Raw genomic sequence first — 6,614 nt, forward strand, 5'->3', positions numbered from 1 at the left:
GTGGCAGTAATTAAAAATCTCCCAATCATAAATAGCACAGGGTCAGATGATTTTAGTGTAGAATTCTACTGGACTTACATAGAAGAGTTAACACAAATACTCCTGAAATTATTCCACAAAACAGAAACAGAAAGAACATTGTCCAATTCATTTTGAGATGCCATGGTTACTTTGATATCTAAAACATGTAAAGGCCCAACAAAGAAATAGAAATATAGACTAATTTCCCTTATTACTATAGCTGCAAAAATTCTCAATACATGCAAACTGATCCCAAGCACATATGAAAAAGTTCATCCACCATGATCAACAAGGCTTCATACCAAAGATTCAGAGGTGATTCAGCATATATTGGTTTATAAATGTAATTCACAATTCAATCATACTGAAAGGTAAAAAAAAAAAAACACATGATCATCTCACTAGATACAGAAAAGACCTTTGGTAGAATACAATACCCCTTCATGACAAAGGTACTGGGACTAAGGATACAAGGGACATACCTCATCATAGCTAAAGGTGATTTACAGCAAGTCAATCATCAACATCAACTTAAATGTGGTGAAACTCAAAGAAAATCCACTAAAATCAAGAACAAGACAAGAATTCCACTCTCTCCATATCTATTCAATATGAGGTCTTAGCTAGAACAATAGACAACTGAAAGAGATCAAGGGGTTACAAATTTGAAAAGAAGTCAAAGTATCTTTATTTGTACATGATATGATAGTATATAAATGTGACCTTGAGAATTACATCACCAAACTCCTACAGCTGATAAATACTTTCAACAAAGTAAAAGGATACAAAATTAACTAACAAAAATTAGCAGCCCTCCTATATACAAATGACAAATGAACTAAAAGAGAAATCAGAGCAACAATGTCTTTCTTAAGTCTCAAATAATATGATATCTTGGAGTAATTCTAACCAAGCAAGTAAAAGACTTACATGGAAAAAAAATAAGACATTGAAGAAAGAAACTGAAGATAACAGAAGATTAAAGATCTCGATACTTATAGATTGGTAGGATTAATATAGCAAAAAAAAAAAAAAAACTACCAAAAGCAATCTACAGAGTCAATGAGATCTTCAACAAATTCCAACACATTCTTCACAGAACTTGAAAGAACAATTTTCAGCTTTATATGAAAACACACTGCAGTAAGTGGGAGAGCTGACCCTAAGATCATGAGAGTAGAAGAGCTGGTCCTACCCCTTACCAGCTGCAGCACTCAGAAGATCAGGCCCTACACCTCACCTGGGCAACACAGTAGAGCTGACCTTGCTGGTGTGGGTAAAAGTCACAAGGGACAGTCACAAGGGAATGGAAGCAAGAGAACTGGCCCACCTCTTGCTCCCTGTCACATTGAGCAAGCTAACTGAGATAGTGCTGGTGAACTCTTCCTGATTAGGAGGATGAGGGAGAGCTGAGGGCTGGCCAACTGAGCTACCATCCAGGCCCAGAACCAGTGCTATGTGTTAGAGCACATGAAGGGACTCCAATGCTACAGTATCTTTATGATAATAGGATAAGAGTCAATCCAGTGAAGGCCCAGTTTCCACAGCACAGCAGAAGACAGAGACCTAGAACCAGAACAATGACTCATTGCAATGAACACTTGTAAGTAAGCTTGTATGGACTAAAGAGTATACTGTGTGACTCACTGTGTCACACTAAAGCCCCAACTATGAGATATTTTTCTTTCAAATTTTATTTTATTTAAATTTATTTTATTTTATTTGGGGGCATTGCAAGGGCAGAGGGTGGATATGAAGGGACAAGGTGATAAATAGAATGGGGACACACGAGGTGAAATCCACAAAGAATTAATAAAAACTAAAAAAAAATAACAAAACCCCACAGGATATCCAAAATCATTCTGAATAATAAAATAACTGCTGGAGGGATTTTCATCTCTGATCTCAAATTGTACTAGAGAACAACAGTAATAAGAGCAACATGATATTGGCATAAAAACAGACATGCCAATCAATTCAACCACGTATGGACACCAGATTTTTTTTTTTTTTTTTTTTTTTTGTAGAGAAGCCAGAAATGCACACTGGATAAAAGACAGCATCTTGTCCATCCAGTAGAACTATTGATTCTATTCATTTCTCTTTCCTAAGGAGATTAATCCATTCTCCCCTAGTTTCTTACTCTCTAATGAACCTCTGTGATTATATGGAATTGTAGGTTGCTTCTCATTGACTCAAGAACTGGCATTCACATATAAGAGAATATGTACACTATTTGTCTTTCTGGGCCTGAGTGACCTCACTCAGGATGATTTTTTCCCCTTATTCCATTTATTTACTTCTGAATCTCTTGATTCAGGAGGGGGGACACTGTAATGGGAAGACAAAACAGAGCAAAGGAAGGGAGAGGGCAGCAAGAAAGTGAATATATAGAAGGACAGTGAAAACTAAAGGCCATTTGAGGGGTCATAGAGAAACTTAATACAGTAGAAACTTCTTTCAATTTACACATATAGAAATATAATATAAATAAAATCACCAAATACTTGGGGAAAGAGAGTCCCAACTGCCTATCATTCATTAGCAAATTCCAGTACTAGAAATGGACTACATTGAATAGATCTTCTGGCCAAAAGGATGCCATAGGAACCCCCAAAGGGCATAGTTTATTGACAAGGATATTGATGGCTGCCCACAAACTGACAGTAAGGCCTTATTGCTGAAGAAAACACATACACAACTCATTAAGCACAGAGAAATAGAGATTTGACTACCTAGATCCTTCACCTCTGTGAACTAATAATATTCATGGAATTGGAAGGTACTCAGCTCACAATATCAAAATAGAAACAGAAATCCTTACCCAGCTATAAACCATTCCATTTACAAAAGTGGCCTGCCTGAAAGACATGCTGGTGCAGCACAGGTACAAAGCTTGTGCAAGTAACCAACCAATATCTGATTTGAGTTAAGGTCAACTCCATGAGGTGAACCCTATATCCAATGCTGTTTAATGGTCAAGAACCAGAGACAGGATAGGTTAGTAACCTAGGGAAAAAAAATACTACTGTTCTGTAAAAGGGATGAAGCAATAAAATGACTCCTAATGATATTCTGCTACACTCATAGATAAGTGCTTTGCTCAGCCACCATCAGAGAAGCTTCCTCCTACAGTAGGTAGGCACAAATACAGAGACCCACAGTCAGACAGTATACACAAATGAGAGGCCTTGAAACTCTCCATCTTAAATGGGATGTCTCCATCAAGTCTCTCCCTTCAGGACTCAGAGAACTCTACAGAAGAGGAGGTGGAAAGACCATGAGAGCCAGAGGGGATGGAGGAACCAAGAAAACAAGGTTTTCACAACAGAAGGTTGTACATATGAACTTGGAGAGACAGTGGCAGCAGGAATAGGGCCTGGATGGTTCTGTATCAGATGGGATCAGAGAACTGAAAAGGAGAAGTGGACAAACTCCCCCATCCCTTCTGGGAAGCTGCTCACAATTGATAGGCATTTACAAATGAAAAAGAGTAGTTTTCTCCAAGGGAGAAACAAAACATTCCCCAGGGTGGTGCCCATGCTCAGCAGTAGGTGGGGAACACAAAACAAACTCAACAGAATCTTTGGATGCTCTTTTTTTGTGCCCCATATTTTGTTCCATATTTTTAAGTCAGGGATTTTTTTTCCTTTATGTCTTATAAGTCATTTTTGTATATATTATGGATTTTGGTTTGAAATTTTTAGGGTATTTCTGTGTGAGAGAATGTGTCTCAGTGTCTGTATGTGTTTCTTTTACTTTTTCCTTGTTTTTTTCTTGTTTGGCAATTTTGGTATAGTACAATTTGTTTATTTTTAATTTATTCTATTATATTGCACTTTATTTTATTATTTATTGAATGCCTGTTTGTTTTCTGAATAGATAAAGAAAGAGGAGAAAGATTTGGTTGGTGGGGAAGAATTGGAGAAGTAGAGAAGGGTATAATCAGAATATATTATATGAAAAATCTATTTTCCTCTTTTCCGTTCTTTTTAAAATATAAAAATATAATACGATAAGATAAAACAAAAATTATCACATTGAAGTTGAACAAGACAAAAGAACAGAAGGAAAAGAACGCAGAGGAAGGCACAAGAATCATAGATTCACTCATTCATATACTCAGGAATTCTATAACAACACTAAACAGGAAGACAAAATATATAGAGAGGACCTGGTGCAGACCTGTCCATGCTATAATAAGAAAACATAATACAGTAGAAAATTTCATTTATTCACATGAAAATGATATAAATAAAATCCCTAAATAATGGGGTAGACAGAATCCCAAGTGGCCATCTCTTGTCACCAAGCATAGCTTCCACTGGTTGAGAAACAACAAACAAAACTTGTTGAGATGGAGTTGCATCTAATTGATTTGTTGACCAAAGGGGTCCCATGAGAATCTCTAAATAATGCAGCCTATTGTCAAGATAATAAGTTGCTCTCCACAAATTGACAACAAGGTCCCACTGCTAAAGGAAACACCTATACAACTTACTAAGCTTGAACAAGTCACTCTGGTGCCTCCATAGAGCCTTTGCCCCTACGTTCGAGCATCTTTGGTATCCTACCAAAAGGAAACATAAGCACCAAAACAGCCATAAACCCTTTGATCTACAGTGGTACCCTGCCTGCAAGATTAGCTAAGGCAATAGTGACACAGAGCTTGTGGGAGTGACCAACCAGTATTTGATTAGAATAAAGGCCCACTCCAAAAATTATGACCCATTTCATTTCTGACACTGCTTGAGTGACCAAGAACCAGAGATTAGATCGTCCAAGGACTCAGGATACAACCAAATGAAACTGGTTGTAAAACAAGATAAAATTAGTGGGCAAAAAAAACCCCTATTTTCAATAAAATAAAAAAAAGAATTCAAAGCATCATTATTTTCAGATGATATGGTACTTTATATAAAAGACTCTGAAGACCTCACCAGAAATCTCCTACAGCTCATAAACACATTGAACAAATATAAAGATACAAGTATAACACTTAAAAATCAGAAGATTTGCTATTTAAAAGACAAGCATATCAAGAACAAAATCAAGGAAACAGTCATATTCAAAACTGCCTAAAATGCTGTGTAATAAAAGTAACCAAGGAAGGGAAAGACTTGCACAATGAAATTTTAAAACAATGAAAGAACTTGAAGACGATATCAGAAGATGAAGGTACCCCAATCTCATGGATTGTCAAATATAGATGCTGTTGGAGGCCACTCATTCGTTCCCAGGTGCTTAGACCCAAAATAATCACACAGAAACTGTATTATTTGCCATACTGTTTGGCCAATAGCTTAAGCACTTTTCTAGCTACCTCTTATATCCTAAACTAACCCACCTCCATTAATCTGCTTCACCACCAGGTCATGGCATACCAGCGAAGTTTCAGCAGGCTCCAGAGGAGGCATTTGTGTGCCTGTGGCAGCTACATGGCTTATCCTGAGTCTGTCTCCTGCAGTAGTTTCATGGCTTCTCACTGGCTCTGCCTACTTTCTCCTCTATCTCTGCTTGGGATTCTGCCTTACTCTATTCTGCTAAGCCACTGGCCAAAACAGCTTTGTTCATTAACCAATAAAAGCAGCACATACATAAAAGGACTTTCCACACCATACAGGGAAATACAAGAGCTGCCAAACACCTGTAGTTGGAAAACACATATTCATGTCTTCTATCTGGGCAAATCAATAGACACTTCCAGATGATGGTGTTAACCTTGGTAACCATCACTATTACTATAATCCATGGCATTACCCTGTTTGTGGATTACCTTTAAAGCTCCCAAACTAGCCTCCACTGGTTGGTGTCATTTGTTCCATGCCTTGGTATAGCAATAGTACAGATACCATCCACTATCCTTAGTAGGAAAAATCAGCCAGACAACCATTGTTTTAGGCTCTGAAGCTACCAGAAGTTCAGAACTTTTCCATAAGTTTTCAAGGCTTTGGTATTGTCAGAGCTATAGAGAGAGTTCAGTTCAGTGCTATAGATAAAATCATGATCTGCTGTGTTTTCCCATAAAGGATGCCTAAAGGCTCATTGTCTTCATCATTGAAAGAAGACAGCTTAGCAATAACAAAGACAGCAGTCAACGGCAAGTTACTTTCTATTTAGCCGAATTTGGACTTACATGTTTCTGTAAAATTATGCTCTGGAAAGCTATGGATTGGGAACCGTCAATAAATTAATGACTGCTTTGGAAAGTGCTTAACTCAAAGGTGATTCAACACAGATCTTTCCCTACCTAAGAAACAAGCAGCCAGGTTCAGGGAACAACAGAATCTGACAAGTTTAACTCTGACTGCTTCCATCCTAAACAGGAAAAAATGAGTGAGAAGGCTGTGTGACTCACTTTTAGCACTTAGTGATTTCATCTTCATTCAAATGAATGTAAGATTCCCAGTGAACCACATGTAAATCTGTTGGAGAAGTAGGCATACTGTTGGGATTTGTGTCTACTTTTATTTGTAAGAAAAATAACTGAGTAAGGAGTGGCTCTTTTTTTTTTTTTTTTTTTTTTTTTTTTTTTTTTTTTTTTTTGTCTTTCCGGACACTGCTCTAGTTACAGGAAATAAGCTGCTCTTCTA

General features: G+C 37.3%; 1 long non-coding RNA gene across 1 annotated transcript in view; it reads right to left on the bottom strand.

Annotated features, from left to right (window-relative positions):
* The window catches only part of LOC148121997 (uncharacterized), a 37,431-nt gene extending 30,914 nt beyond the window's left edge, over nucleotides 1-6,517 (bottom strand). Inside the window, exon 1 of the long non-coding RNA XR_015737851.1 lies at nucleotides 6,380-6,517. This is a non-coding gene — a long non-coding RNA (uncharacterized LOC148121997). The remainder of the gene's footprint in view (nucleotides 1-6,379) is intronic.
* Nucleotides 6,518-6,614: the final 97 nt, after the last annotated feature.

Source organism: Myodes glareolus, chromosome 5, assembly GCF_982192425.1.
Source record: "Myodes glareolus chromosome 5, mMyoGla1.1, whole genome shotgun sequence".
Taxonomy (NCBI): domain Eukaryota; kingdom Metazoa; phylum Chordata; class Mammalia; order Rodentia; family Cricetidae; genus Myodes; species Myodes glareolus.